This window comes from Ursus maritimus, unplaced genomic scaffold (genome assembly GCF_017311325.1).
Source record: "Ursus maritimus isolate PB19 unplaced genomic scaffold, ASM1731132v1 scaffold_11, whole genome shotgun sequence".
NCBI classification, from domain to species: Eukaryota; Metazoa; Chordata; class Mammalia; order Carnivora; family Ursidae; genus Ursus; species Ursus maritimus.
In genome coordinates this window covers 45,244,207-45,261,041 of record NW_024423453.1, presented here as the reverse complement: position 1 = coordinate 45,261,041, position 16,835 = coordinate 45,244,207, and the positions used below count along the sequence as shown (strand labels likewise).

At 34.9% G+C, this 16,835-nt stretch overlaps 1 protein-coding gene across 4 annotated transcripts in view; it reads right to left on the bottom strand.

Moving 5' to 3' along the window:
• Positions 1 to 16,835, bottom strand: part of GRIA2 (glutamate ionotropic receptor AMPA type subunit 2) — a 149,447-nt gene that overhangs the window by 131,486 nt on the left and 1,126 nt on the right. The window lies entirely within an intron of this gene.

The following is a 16,835-nucleotide window of genomic DNA, read 5'->3' as shown; positions in this document are numbered from 1 at the left end:
TGTTCAACATAGTCATGCAACTTCTTGTACGTTACGCTATGCTCACAAGTGTAGCTACCATCTGTCACCCACCATACAATGCTATTACGATACCACTGACTGCACTCTCTGTTGTCCCTTTTATTCCTGTGACTTATTGATTCCATTAACTGGAGGCCTGTGTCTCCCACTTCCCTTCACCCATTTTGCCAATCCCCTACCGACCTCCCCTCTGGCAACCATAAGTCTGCTCTCTGTATTTACAGGTGTGTCTGATTCTGCTTTTCATTTATTCATTTGTTTTGTTTTTTTTAGATTTAGAGAAATATTTAAATAAACATGTCCTGAATTAGATTTACCTCAGGAAAATTCTGACGTACAAGAGGCTTGAAAAAACTTAGAAATAAATAAAGATGAACAGAAACAGAGACAAATATGATTGAGGGCTTTGAAATACAAATTTGCAAAGAAAACTAAAAGTAAATGGAAAGCTAATACAAACTGTGAGGGTTTAAATCAAAACAAAAAATTACTATGACATATATTAATAGCCATTTGGACACAAGGGAAAGTGTGGCAAAAGACAAGCAGAAGCAATCCCTTGAAACAGAACAAGGGCAGTGCTCCATGGAGCCTTCTTGAAAAATCTACCGCCTTGGTCTAGCTTCATTCCACTGCATTATGGCACCGGAAAGGCATTACGTACACCCTTTGGTGGCACATCACCCATTTTTAGTAGAGTGGCATCAAATGGCTTTTTCTTCCTCACTTCCCTCTGCCTTTATGAGTGGGGGAAGAAATGAGACTAAACCAATGTTTACAAAATATTTAATTTTTTAAGAGTGCTACCATAATTATTAACACCGCAGTTCTATGTTGTAATTTTTTAAATTTTCACCCAGGTATATATTTTCTATTCATCAAAAGATATATTAAGACATAAACAGATGACTAGAATCTTTCAGAAATTTAAAGAAATACATTTTATAAAATCATTATCTTAAAAGTTAAAATATTCCCATTTTAATGATCATGGGAAGAACATGTAATAGAAAATGTATGCCAGAAAATGCACTTAACCACATTAAGTTCAGACTTCCACAGAATGCGGTGATTAAAGATTTATAAATTTCCCTGATGTTTGGCCAAAAATATATAATGTATGTCATACGCCATAAGACAAATTGAAAGTATTTTGTGACGCAAGTGACAGGCTAGTCTTTTATTTAGCATTCCAGCTTAAATAAGATTTATATCATAAATAGCTTGATATTTGGCTTTAGAGAGACCATATAACTAGTTCTTACAACAATCTGAGGATAAAACTATATATTAGTTAATAAAACCATGTGTATCTGAGTTCCTTTACCTTTCTTCATTGCGTCTGGACTGCGGTCTTTAGTTTTAATATTCTATTTGTGAACACATATGGATTGCTACACTGAATTAACTTCAAAGTGATATTTAGAAGCCTAGTCATAGTCATAACGCATTACTTAAACCTTGATACAGGTAGAGAAATATGCAAAACTAGCAGTCCAATTAAGTGATATTAGTGCTGTGACACAAGCCAAAAAACATAACAAAATCCTTTATTTATCCCTCTGGGCTCAGTTAATGTTCAAAATCCGACATCCTCTTTTATTGGTCTGAGACCCAGTGACACAAAAGCACAATTTATAAGAAAAGTACTACTCAGGAAAGAAGTGTCTTGCATTACTTTACATTCCTTTGTCTGTAATAGGGCTTCAATCTTGTTTATTTCATTTTCTGGGTAAATTCCCCGTTTGTTTTTTAACTCCCAGTAGAACTGTTTACTCAAGAATAAAGTCAGATGGCATTTCAAACCAATGAGGAAAAAATGCATTGTTTAGTACTCTATGTCATGACAATTGGCTAACCTTATGAAGGAAAAACTACAGCTAGATCCTTACTTTAGTATTTATACCAAATAAATGCAGATGAATCAAAGGTTTATTCTGAATCATGAAACCAAAATAGGATGGATACTAATTTTAAAAATGAGCAGTTGTTTTTCTTTAAATAACTTTAAGTGGGAAAAGTCTTGCTGAGCAAGGCACAAAAATCCTGAAGCGATAAAATAAACAATTTCTGAATTTGACTAAAATATAAGAATATGTGTATTCTTAAAAATCATGAACCGAAATTTTGACTCTGAAAAACCATAAGCAGGTTAAAAGAAAAACAAAAACAGCCACATAACACAACAAAGTATATGTTACTTTATCCTATGTACCCATCAGTAATATAGATCCACAGCCCAACAGAAAACTGGGCAAAGTTAGGAATGAGTGCATGAGGAACAAGCATGCACACACGCATACATAGATGCAGAAATGCAAGTAATAATGTTTAGAAACTTTTAGCATTAATAAAAAGCTATTACTGTAAATTTAAGCGATTAAAAACCAGTGGCAAAGCTTTAAAAAATTTAATATTGTACACTACTAGTATGATCAGGAGAAAACAGGCACATTCATACACTCTGTGTGGGATTGTAAATTGATATACCTTTTTTGGACAGCGCAATTTCAAATTCAAACATCTTTTGACTTGGTTATTCCATTCATAGGAATCTATCCTGCAAACTCATTTGCACACAATATTAAAGTAGACAGCAAAAGGTAGAAAAAAATCATCAACAAAAGACAGGGCTAAATAACAAGAGGATACTATGAAAAGATTACAAAAAAAAAAAAAGGAAACTGTGCAGATAAAAGAAGCTCTCCAATTTTTAAGTTGGAAGCAATCAAGGTACAGACAGCATACTGCATATGTTATACTAGAATTTCTGGAAACCATGATGGCGACAATCTTAAAGAAGTAGAATTGGGAGAGGGTAAAACACTCAATATTGATTATATTCCCTTTTGTAGTGTTTAAAAAATTACCATATACAAGAGTTACTTTCATCAGAATTTTTAAACCTTAAAATTTAAGACCTTAAGAATCTAAATTCTAATTTTTCCATGTTTTAAGTTTTAAATCATTCAAAATACCAAAATGTTATTATTCACAAATATTTTAATTCCTTTATATTTTTTATACATTAAAACTACATCAATTTTTTTTAAAGATTTATTTATTTATTTGAGAGAGAGAGAGCATGAGCATGGGGTTGGGGGCAGAGAGAGAGGGAGAGAAAGAATCCCAAGCAGACTCCCTGCTGAGCATAGAGCCTGACTGGGTCTCAATCTGAGGACCCTGAGATCATGACCTGAGCTGAAATCAGAGCCAAAGGCTTAACCAACTGAGCCACCAAGATGCCCCTGATCAATTTTTTTTGGATAATTACAATCTTCTACTTGAAATACTCGAACTGCTGTAATAATCAAAGTTTAGATTTTATAAAATCTGTCTTAACATTATGAGAGAACTATTAATGTGTTAATTCAACTTATTCAAAATAACTCTACATATCAATATTTTTAACTATTTCATAAAACTTACTATTGTAAAAATTATAACTTATTTCTTCAGTAACAAGCTAAAATAGCATTTATGATAATTATATAACATAGCTGACATCTAATTAATTTATATAAAGACCACCCAGCAATTTCCATGGTGTATGCCAGTTCAAACAACTTAAAAGTTTTTGGCAGAAAAGGAAAAAAAGAAAATCATGCGAAATCAACTATAAATTATCATTTCCAAATCTGATTCAAAAATTATAATTCTTTTTGACAGATCTTCAACTCACATTATAATTAATATCACTAGTTCCTCATTTGGCCACCTATTTTTCAACAATATATTCTAAATCAGTATATAAGATCGTTATTTTTCAGCTTCTATCAAGACCATTTTATGTTTTCTTCACAATTTTTGGAATTACCATTTCTACTCTTAAGATACTTTGATTCAAATCTAGTTCCAAGGTATGTAATAACATTTATAAACTGTATAGAAACCATGACTACACTACACATGCTAACATAATAAGAAAATCACCTAGCTAACCTAGACTAACTACTACTTTTGCCATAAAAAAAGATTTTGGACCCATGCATAATTTCCAATACAGAAACCTTATCTTTCTTGTCACCTCAGACATCATCAAGGGACTGGCATAGAACAGATACCTACTAAAAGTTAGAAAAAAGAGGTAAAGAAAGAAGAAAATCCTGTGATAACTTTTGACACACACTAACAATGTAGACATGTAGGCATAAGTATTTTGAAGATAAGCATTTGACTTTTATCCAATGCATTCTACCTCAGGTCCAAATCAAAAGTTATCAACATAACTTTATCTTGTAAATATATGGATTTGCTTTAAAAGAATACTTTTGACCCAAGTTCTGAATACACTAAAGATTTCATATGCTGATTACTACAATATGAGGTAGCATCAGATTAATGAAAGTCAACACAAAACGAGGTAATTAATAGTTTATAAACAAACTGAGGGCTTCAGAGGGGAAGGGTTGGGGGAATGGGATAGGCGGGTGATGTGTACTAAGGAGGGCACATATTGCATGGTGCACTGGGTGTTATACGCAACTAATGAATCATGGAACTTTACATCAAAAACTAGGGATGTACAGTATGGTGACTAACACAATATAATAATAAAAATAATAGTTTATAAACAAAGAAAATTTCTAACTCATTTATGAGATTCCCTTATTTTTACTTCCCATCAGTGGTTACATCCCCTCAAAAAGTATCTCTCTATTCTCCAGAAGAAGTGGTCTCTAGGCAAGTAATTATTCAAGTTTTTCAAATCTTTGAACCTTTCCAACACAACAGGAACAGGAAAAGAGAGCCTCCCTTATTCATGCTTAGGAAGGAACTTGCAAGGAAGATGACAATGGGCCAACCAACCAGCAGCGAGCTGCAGATAATTGATCCTCAGGGATAAAGTCACAATGAACATGTCCTGTGTTTAATGTCACGCTATTCATGGGAATGATCTACCATCATTTTTACTTGCTCAAATATATTGATGGCAAAAGTGGTAACAATAAAATTCGCTAGTCACAATTAAAGCTAACTAGAATCTACATTTTTGTTAACTTATTCATGATTTTCAGTTCCTTCTGTTTATCTGTTGAATTTTGGGGATAAGGTTTGTGGATCAAGACACACCAAAATTACTGTAAGATGTGCATATTCACCAGTTTCCTAAAAATGATAATAGAATAAAACCCTAGTCTCTAATATTAGTTGGAATGGCCATATTAAAGAAGTTTATTAAAAATTCCATAAAGAGCTAAATTAGCTCTCTTTAGCTACTTTATCTTCCACTCATCTAAAAGGATGGAGCCAAAGGGCTCCTGGGTGGCTCAGTTGGTTAAGTGTCTGACTCTTGATTTTGGCTCAGGTCATGATCTCAGAGTCCTGGAATCGAGTCCCACGTCTGGTTCTGTGCTCAATGTGGAGTCTGCTTGTCCCTCTCCCTCTTCTCCCCCCACCCCATTCCACTCTCTCTCTCTCTCTCAAATAAATAAATAAATAAATCTTAAAAAATAAAAGGATGGAGCCAAGTATATGTGACTAATACACACTAAAGGGGATTGAAACGACTAAAATTAGAAAGTAATCTCTATATTATATTGGGCAACTATTATCATTTAAATCTGACAGTTATATTATGAGGCAGGCATCACAATGACTCTCATTTTACAGAGGAAGAAACAGGATTAGAAAGTTTAGCTGATATATACAGATTCACACAACTAGTAGTAAATGTTGGAGTCATAATTTCAAACCACGTCTGCTCATCTTTATACACTAGCGTCACTGCTGCCTAGGACTGGGGACAGGCCTGGCCCAGGAAGCGGAAGGCTTGTTTTCCAGGCAAGAGCTCCTCCACAAACCTGCAGTGGCTTAGAACAATTCACTTAATTTCTGTTTTCTCCTCTGGAAATCAGTATAGTAACCGCATTTATCCTATAAACTATACAGAGCTACCTACTATAAAGACCAAATGGATGCGGAAGTGTTTTGAAAAGATGAAAGTGACACATACATACAAAGCTATCAAATACATAAGCTCCCTGAAGGCAAGAATTTTATTCTCCTCCATTGCTGTGAGCAGGCTGTTTAGTTCCCAGTAAAGGGCTAGGATACACAGAGGAAGGGCCATTTATTTTCTCATTTAAACCCCCAATAATATCAGGTATGAGAAGGAAACAGCCTCATCCTACAAAGAGAAAAAAAACATGCTTTGTATCGTAAAGCAACTGATCATATTTAAACCCCTATTTGCCTGATATCAAAGCCTCTGGTCTCTTGCATGCTTTTCATTTAAATAAATATAATTTAATTAATTAAGTGAAATAAAGCATTAGGAATCTATAACGTGCACTGTTCAAAAAGATATTAAACGATATCTTAATTAGGTGCTTGAAAGCTCTACCAGGGATAAAACAGTTCCAAACTGCTGACATCCTAAACATAAGTGATATGCTGCAAAGGGAAAGTTGTGGTATCACCCGAGTTTTGGCACCTCAGTCTTTAAAAATCATTTTCATATTTTAGTGCACCAAACATAACTTTAAGTGGTTTATATGGTTTATTGTGCTAGCCTCTTCTTTGCCACAAAACAACAGATGCCCTGCTCTGGTATACGAACAGTAGAAAAAGATTTCAACAAGAAACCAGAAATGCATTCTTCTTTATTTCCCACCTCTTATATCAATACGCATCAAAACTTCCTAAAGATCGTAACACAGGAAGTAATAATAAAAGTTCGCTAATTTTCATGCACTTAGATACGCCAAACACAGTATGCAGTGTTTTATGCCTACTGTGTATCCTTGAAACAATCCTCTAATGTATGATTCCCTTTTACAAAGGTGGAAACCGAGACTTCCCTAGATTAAATTTGTCTAATGTCACTCATCTAACAATAGGACTAGAATTTGGTTCCAAGTTCAGACTTGTAGCCAATGCTGTTCTGTCTCGCATGTTACCAGGGCTGCAAACTGCATGCGTTTCTCATTAAGATGACAATCCTTGACTTCTCTGTGTTCCTAGTATAAAGATGAAGACTTATCCTCCTTTCCATCAAAGCACTAAAACTATATCATTCCTTGATATTCCCTGTGAATTCTTGCCTCTCTTCCTAAAATTTCCTCTCCATATATAAATCAGTAGTAACAGCAGAAATTTGTAAAAACTAAAAAGCTGTTAAAACAAATACAGCTATAAATTATGAAAGTGCTTGGGAATTACAAAGCCCAACATCTCCATTTCCTACGGAAACTAAAAACGATTAAAAATTTTCAATTCCTCACAAGATAAGACATGAGAAAAGAAAAAATCATGACATAAGTGGAAATGTATCTTTCAAGAAAAACTAGCAAAGCACACACCTTTCCTACCACCCCTAGAGATCACTTCCAGAACTTTCTTCACCAAAGGCTTGAGATGAGACTTTTTTTTTAGGAAGCCCCTCCTCCAACTCCAGAGTTGTAGGAGCTATTTCTGTGGTTGGTGGATCATTGAAAACAATCCCTCTAAACATCTGTAATCCAAAATAAATAGCTTACATGAAGCCCTTGAAGAATAAGTTAAAAATGTTCCAAGTTAGTGTCACTAAAATATTTATGACAATATTTTCAAATACATTGACCAAACTGATGATTCTTATTCTTTGGATTGAAACTACTCATTGTGTTCAGCATTTCCGTGCCAAAATGTCCTTTAAGAATTTTTATTTTTATTTATTTTTTTAAAGATTTTATTTATTTATTTATTTAACAGAGAGAGGCATCGAGAGAGGGAACACAAGCAGGGGGAGTGGGAGAGGAAAAAGCAGGCTCCCAGTGGAGGAGCCCGATGCGGGGCTCGATCCCAGAACGCCAGGATCACGCCCTGAGCCGAAGGCAGGTGCTTAACAACTGAGCCACCCAGGAGCCCCATGAATTTTTAAACAATTAACTTTAATGACAAAAATTATATATTGCTTGTGAATTATCATTAATTTTGTTGAATATTCTTCTAAGATGCTAATATATTTTAAAATATATCTAGGATCGTTACAATATTATTTAGATGTGAAAGAAACAGAATATATTATCACAGGGTAACACACTAAAGGACACACGTTCTACAAATGAGCCTTATTAGCATTTATCAAGCAGCTGCGTTGCTACAATGTCTCAGGTACCCCAAGCAGGATGTCAAGTCCGCTATGATTCGTGCAGGCCCCTCCTAAATTCAAAGTCTAGTAGGATGTGCCACATTAGGTATTTTTATCTACAACGTTTTCCGAAACTTTTCAGTCAGTATTTTACCTCATAATACCAAGGAAAACTTTTTTACCAGCTCAGAATGATAAAATGCCTAAAATGGGTGTTTTGCATAAAAGGATGTATAATGCCTCTTTTCCTTTTTCTCTCTCTCTGGAAGTAGTTAATAGTTTCTATTTGTCAAAAGTAATATTAATGTAAGAATTCACGGGTTTGTAGCAGTTCAATGCCAGTGTAGATGAAGACTGACCATAGACTTGCAAATGGGGGGGATTCTAAGCCAAAGAGAAACTTAAACAAAAGTTTCCAGTTCCCAACTCCTACTGCCCTACCAAGTACACTACATTACACAGCCTCTTGGAGTTTATCCTGCTTTTCCATGGCCCTCTTCCCACACTATAAGAAATGTGGCAATTTCGATTTACGATTAAGAAAAAGAAATACTTTTCCCCTTGGCCTGAAGATATTTATTTCAAAATATTTATTTCATTCTATCCTTTTAGTCTTGCATAAGAAATAAAAAACATAATCAAATTGTTGACATCCTTAACTGCAATGAACTGAGCACCAGTGCTAGGGGAATTGTAAAATGAAATGAAAACTAAATCTGAAAGAGAATAGGATTGTAATGTAAAGCCTTAATATCAGCTGCAAAGGCTTACAGGCTGAGAAAATCTTTTCTTATATCAAATTATATAACTTGAGTTTCAATTAAATTTATGCTGAAGTTAGAAATGATCGACTAAGGCCATATTCTCTTGTAAGGATGAAGAATCAGGTAACACTTCGCTATATTCAAATAATAAGCATACAGTTTATTCAGTTTTTATACTCATATTTCTATCATTTCTATCAGTATAATTGGGTATTTATAAAGATAAGACCAAAAATATTTGCACTGAAGGAGCATGTTGTGAGGTTCACTGAAATTCAATCAAAGTGAAAGTGTCAGAGGGCCATAAAACAAGTGAATATCAGGGGCACCTGGGTGGCTCAGTCAGGTAAGCATGTGACTTCAGCTTAGGTCATGATGTAGGTCATGATCTCAGGGTCCTGGGATCCAGCCCATGCATTGTGTTCCCCACTCAGTGGGGAGTCTGCTTGTCTCTCTGCCCCTTTTCCTGCTCATACTCTTCCTTTCAAATAAATAAATTAAATCTTTTTTAAAAAGTGAATATCATAGTATTTATCAATTAAAATTAATTGTATATGAAGGGTTAATAAATTCCATAGGAAAATATATGATGACATATTCAAAACGTTTTGGACATACTAAAATTTAGTCACTTAGTTCAACCCAATTTGTGCTCAAATCACGAGGAAACAATATAGGTATTAACAAACCCATAAATAAATTATATAACACTATGATTTAAAATTCTTTAAAAGAACAATCTAAATAGTAAACTATGATGAGTGCATGTGTCACTGATTTGAGTAATGTGAAAAGATATGAAAATTAGAGCCATCTAAAAAGCTATCTCCTTATAAATTTCCTTCCTATAATGAACCCTGTCTTCTCCCAAACCTATTTGTCTATCCAGTTGAAGACACTTAAAATGTCAAGGCTCCCAATTTTAAAACTGTCTTTGACCTTAAGCCACAAATCAGTAGTAAGCATTTTAAATGATTTTTTTCAATAAGTCAGTTAATGTATGAAAACTAAAAGTCTATCATAACAAGTTGAGGGATTTTTGCTGAAGCAAGTTATCTACAGAATGAAAACAGGACAAAGCTAAATTACTGGAAAATAAATCCTAAAGGTAAACTGCTGATATTAAAAAAAAAAGCATGCATATAAAAAAAATCACACAAATTAGCACAAATATTAGAGCAACTCGTCCACAAGAAACTGTGTCCATAAACTCCTCCTTCTGAGATAGCCTCTAAAAGGAAAAAAAAAAGGTAATTTGGTACTTTTTAAAAAATTTGCACTACAAGATTAATACAGAAAATTGTGATATATTATATTATGGGGGTAGGGGGAGACTGACAATTTTGTGGCCATTCAAGGAATATGTATAGTCACATTTTGAGAAAAATCCAAAACTAAAATGGAAGCTGAGCACACCCATAACTCTCAGGGCCCTTCTAATGGAGTCTTGCATTCTAACCACTAGCAACATGGCTTTGGCATCACCGAACAGCGTTTGTAAATCCACTTTGAAGGGTGTATTCTACTTCTATTCGGCAAATCACTTTAATGTATAGCAATGTATATTAAGGAATAAAGGCGATAACTTTGAACTTATCTAGCTTGTAGATGGAAATGAAAAATATTTTACACCTCTATCTAAATAGGATATGAGGCAGACTACAAGTAAAGTGTTTCTTTTGAAACCAAAATGGAGAGGAAAAGCAAAATTCTGACTTTAAAAAGTATAGTTCTATAATAAGAAAATCTGCTATAAAATTAAATGTGTTTAATAGATAAATGATCATTAAGTCCCTCAGTGCAGTAGGAACTAGGCTAGGGTTTCTGAAGGATACAAGGCAACAGTGGCATGATCCCGCCTCCTTTATGAAGGCCATATTTTCATTACCCAAGTTAGTTTTTAAATAATTTCCTTCTATAAATTAAAATTATCAAAAATGACAAAATAAATTGAATAGCACTGAAAAATAATAGATGTCAGACTCTTAACACCACTGTGACAACCACATTCATCTTTTTTTTTTTTTCCAAATTAGTAAAATCAGCTTTGAAAAACATTTTGATGTTTGAAATGTTTCAAATCAGGGGGGATTTTGAAATTTTAATTTTGAATTCAACAACTAATTTTCCTATTGTAGTGAAGAGACCTAGTCATATAAAAGGTTTGGCAATTAGTTACTCAAATCACTAGAGAAAAATCTCAGGAATTTTGGCTGCAAATTGCCATAATAAAAGACCTAATATTTTAATCATATCTAGGGAAACTTCAGTAGAATCCAGTTGGGGGGGGGGGGAAGAAAGGAAACATAATTTATCCAGTGGCCATTAACATCCCAATAAAATGTTTAAATTGAATGAAAAATTTAAGCTCTGTGTAATGTATCCTTTGTTCACTCAAAAAAAAAAAAAACAACTCTATTTAAATTTAAATTTTATTTCCTGCATTTGCTCTGCAGATTATTTCCATTGCCTTTTTTTAAAAGGAGAGGACAAAGAGGAGGAAGAGAGGAAGAGGAAGGAAAAAACCGTATTCTCTGAAAACTCAATTATACAGCAACACATGCTGGAATAATGAGGAATTGGGGGGCTCTAGGGAAACAAAAGTTTGTACAGTGTTATTGGAAGAGATTATGAGAGGATCTGAGGTCTGAGCATGAATCAGCATTCTGTTGTCATAATGTCACAGTGCAATGACCTTATTACCACTTTAAAGGCTTGATGTGAAATGGAAATGCTCCATACCTTTTGAGTCAGCAGGTTAAGCCTGGAAGACCTCAAAAAGGAATAGCACAGGAATAAATTCTCATTAAGTTTTTATCATTTCATATAGTATTTTTTTATTTAAACACTTAATTTCTTTTATCCTAAAATACAATGTTTCAACTGATGCAATTCTTTGATTTCTGTTTAGTATAATGCATCATTTTCCTGAAACTCTCTTGTGATAAGTGAAGTATGAAAGTTTAACTACAAAAAAACCTAATGGCAAATTAATTATTCTTACAAACAGGAGCTATTTCTTTCTTTGTAACTTCCAACTGAATATAACAACATTTATACCACCAAGTTGTAAGGCATCGTGTTCCGGTACATGTGTTCATGGTTTTCTTCATACCATGAATTCTTATTTTGGCTTAATAGCATCCAAGCTGATTCTAGTTTTGTGAAATATTTGCATATGTTGGTAACTCCAGGTTTTAGTAACTGCCTCAGTAAAAATGGCAAGACACGATAGCCCACCTATAACTATACATAAACATATGCATACTCACACATATACATACATACAGTCACATTCATGGAAAATGTAATAAAGATTTAGCAAACGTGAATTAATTTGATGAATACAGATATAAAATTTCAATAATTCACAACGCAAATTCAATGATAAGAAATTCACCTTAAAAATGATATCTGAAGAATCAAGGTTAAAAAGCCAAAAAAATACAATTTTAGAATTCTCTCTCTTCTGAGAGCATTTATAATCAATGCTGTCTCTGGATGCCTTTATTAATTATTTATTATTATATTAATCAATTTTACAAGGATATTCAAGATAATCTATATAAAATCAAAGGCATTCTGTTTTTAAAAGGCACTTTAGTTCTTTGTTGAACAGCATTTTAAATGAAGTTTTTCAAAGTAAATGCCATTTAAATATTTTTTCAATTTCTCTAAATGTGTTTACAATGTTTCAAAAGGTATTTAGTGTGCGCAACAGTTTTACGAAGAACAATATTTTCTCCAACATCCCCATCTGCTGGCTTAGAGAAAAAGTAGATTTCTATCTGTTATTTCTTTAAATATTTTTATAATTTATTTTATGGATTGAAATATAAAATTATTAAATTAATTAAAAATAAACTAATAGCAATTTGTCAAAATCATTCATGAAAAGAAATAGAAAGGAAAGATTTTAAAGAGGAAATTTAATGTTTAAAAGTTTTCATTCTAAAGCCCTATGGGATCCAATACTCATGTTTGTAGCTGCTTTAGACAGTTTTATTTTAAAGAAATTTTGGTAATGAGCACAGAACTACTTTATTAAATTTGAGAACGTAAAAATATTTAGTATTTTCCTAAAATCTGCTGTTTTGTTCAACTATATATAATATGGTGGTACGTACACAGATGACAAAATCAAATTTATTATTTTCAAAAAAAATCTGAGTTTCTGTAATACATTGCTTTTGTATAAAAACTATTAGAATATCTTCACATCCTCATACTAAGGTTCTTAGACAAGACCACAGTGGCCAGGGCACACTGAAGGCCTCAAGGTCTACGAGACTTTGAAAACTATTCAAAAGAGTACAGAAGGTAAAGGTTAGGGAAAAAAATGAATTTCTATGAGAAAAATATTCATTTATTCTCTGACAACCAGAAGGCACTCAATAAATATTGAAAGAAGGAAGAGAGTAGGGAGGGAGAGAAGGAAGGAAGGAAGGAAGGAAGGAAGGAAGGAAGGAAGGAAGGAAGGAAGGAAGGAAGCAGGGAGGAAGGGGGAGGGAGGGAGGAAGGAAGGAAAGGAGGAAGGGAGGGAGGAGGAAAGGAAAGGAGGAGGGTAGGAATGAAGGAAGGAAGGGGGAATTCTTGAGGCCCATCACTAGTCTGAACTACTGAACACATCAGAAGCTAATCTTTTTTTTTTTTTTCCTCCTGGTTTTATGGTTTGTATTTTCCCATATTAAAGGTTTATGTTTTAACAGCTTTCAGGAAAAAAAAAATCTTAGTACTTTCTCTAGCTAAGAAGAAAGAGAAGGAGGAAAGGGAATGGGGAGGGGGAGAGTGAGAGAGAAAGAAAGAATTGGAAATCTGTCTTTATTTCCTCAGGTACCCATGGAAACAAATGGGAACAAACAGGTACTTTCCCTATCCCACTGTGACTGTAAAAGGGAAAGATGTGGGAGTCTGGTGCCCTGCGCAGTCATTTTACCCAGCTGACAATATAATGACTTCACTTCATTTGCATAACCTTAACCCATTTGGTAGACATTGCTAGATCCTTAAATCAATGTCAACCTAGACATTTCCAAATTGAGTTCCTTTATCTTAGGAATAACACTAAATTAGTAAACTAATCTCTTTTCTACCCTGAAATTATATTATTAAGTTATAAAACTCCACTTTCTTAATATATACATTTAACTCTATGGGATTTTTATAATTTAACTAGGTGAAACAACAAGCTACTTTACAAAAATTAATTGATGATACATATTTAAATAATGGAGTTAAAGAATAGAATTCCTTAGATTTCTGGAGATGAGAGGAAGTCATTTTGGTCTTAGCTGTCAACATATTTGGTGCTGCTGCTTCCACTTCATATAGTAAAGAATCATGGACTCCCCCGACCAAAAAAGCAAGCAAACAAAGGCTAAGCATTGGAGAAAAACCTTGAGCAGAATTAAGATGATCAAGACTCATCTTGACAAACTTGAGATTAGAGATTTCCCTTCATTTCTTGACTATTGACTTCATGGTTGTAGTTTACATGAACATAAAGAGTTAAACTAATTTCACATTTTTCTCCTGCCCTTGGCAAAAAAATAAAAAGAAAAAAGAAATGAAGAAGGATACAAGGATATGAACACTCCAGGTCATTTTACAGGCTCTAGATTGTGAAATTCCTAAGGGAATGAAGAAACTGAGTCACAAATGTTGTTATTTGCTCAATGAGTCAATGTCCACTCCAGAAAATTCTATCCAATGTGTCTCTTTTGTATAACAGTACTTCATTAGATCTCTTTAGCAATCAGTAAGATTATTGATAAGCACATGCCAAACTTGAAAAGACATACAGTTGCTTACCACAATTTGTTTTAGTGTCTTAGAATAATAACCCATGGAAGAGTAATGTTGGGTTCTGGAGACATGCATCTTTATTTCAGATTCATTTTCTGAGAAAAACAAAAAAAAAATCTGTACAAAATAAAGATCTGATTTTCCCCATTTCTCAGAAGTGTGGTCAAACAAATTTAATTGTGTGTGTGCTTTCTCAGATGAAATTCATGTGCCATGGATGTATTCATTCTGTGGAAATTCATGGAGTTATATATGTGCTAATATATATACATTTTCTGTCTGCATAACTTATTTCAATACTATTTATATTTAAAATAAACCTATTCTAAAAATATTGAGACTGAAGACCTAAACCCGTCACCAAGCCTAAACCAAAAATAATCTTTAACCTTTACAAAGCCCCAGCACAGTCATTCAACATCTCTTAGAATCAAGAAATATTCATTTTATTCCATGGACATATCTGTTATTTTCTGTCCTTATATTCACCAATGAGTGAACTTCTCAAACACTGACCATTTTCAAAAGTGTACCTGTCAATTACTTGCACACTGTTTTAGAAATCTACATACTCACAATAATCATAGCCGTGCCTTAGTTTCATTACTTTTCAAAGCATTTTCACACTAGTATATACAATTACAGTTAGACACTTAGCACAGACATAGGTTAAACTCGTAATTCAGGAAAAAAACAGAAATTTGATATCAAATCAAATAAATAACCTAAATCTGGTAGGTTAATAGGTCAGGTATAAAAACCTTCAATACTTAAACTACAGCGGCTTCTTTGTATGTATCTATGTACTGAAATTTTTCAAGATATTCTTAATGTTCTTTTACAGAGATTTTTTTTTAAACTGCAAATCCACTTTAATCTCTTTCTCTCTCTCTCTCTCTCTCTCTCTCTCTCTCTCTCTCTCTCTCTCAATCTCCCTGCACGCCCGTCCGGTCAGTTTCTTCTCTCATTTGGTATTAACATTTGAAGAAAACCTATAGCACTGAAACGTTCTTAAACAGGTTCTTTAAAAACAATTGGATTCTAGACATCTAACATGCCCATAATAATGCCCCTGTTCTATCAGTAAACGAAAATTGTTTCATTTCTTCATTAGAGCGGTGGTAGTTTCAAAATGAGTTGATGATGTTCCTGATACCATAATCAAGCTAACCTACCGAATATATGATTAAGGCTCAGTATGGGGAATTGAGAGACAACCAGTTTGCCTAATGTGGGAGCACTGCAGTTGGGCTTTTTCTGTGGTAATTTTCCCCTAGCTCCTCTACACTGTAGCCACAGTGGAAGGTGAGCCATCTGCGACCTGCTGACTGATAACTATTTAATAAAAACTCAGAACATTAAGGGAGGAAAGAATCTCCCCACGCGGTCGGCAGGAAATGATGGCAGCTGCTGGGAAGAGGGCAGGAAGGTACAGTGGCGGCGGCTGCACTGCCCCCGGCCGTCGCAGGGGTGGGAGCGCCGGGACAGGAGCCCGCGAGCCTTTCCATTGAACCTTTTAGAGACTTAATGGCTTGGATTCTATTACTTTTCCTGAAGCTTTGATAGAGCTTCATCGCGTGTCCCGGAACCCTGAGCGGAGTGAGAGGGCTCATACGGATAACTGCAAAGACTAAAATGGCTGATCAGCGACTTCTTCAGATTTCCAAACTCGGCCGGATCCAACTGCTTTCGGGTCGTTCTCCTCTCGCTGCCTTTGCGGGAGCCCCGCCACCTGAGAACAAAGCGCACCCGGCCCGCGAGCAGACCGCGGCGCCCACGGAGGAATCGCCCCCTTCAACTTGGGCTGAAGAGCCGCGGAGCACAGAGAAATTGACAGCGCTCCCCCTTCACCCCTACTCGACCCGGCGGGCCGTGGGCCTGCTTCAGCCTCGCTTCTCGCCGTGCCTTGCCTAGCCCCTCGGGTGGGTGTTATGTAACAACCCCGAACCCAACTCCAGAACCATTTTAACAACTTGTCCCGTCGAAGCAGGGAATATAGGGCTCGTGGGGTTCATACAGTGAACCGGAGCTGGGCCTGTGGATTTAAATCCGGGGTCAGAAGAGGAGTGGAGCTGCCGGGGCAGGCGGCCGGGCTCTGGCAGTCCCCCGTGGGATCTATCCAGCAGTCCGACAGTAAGCCCGAAAGAATAAACATGTTCTCTGTGGTCAGG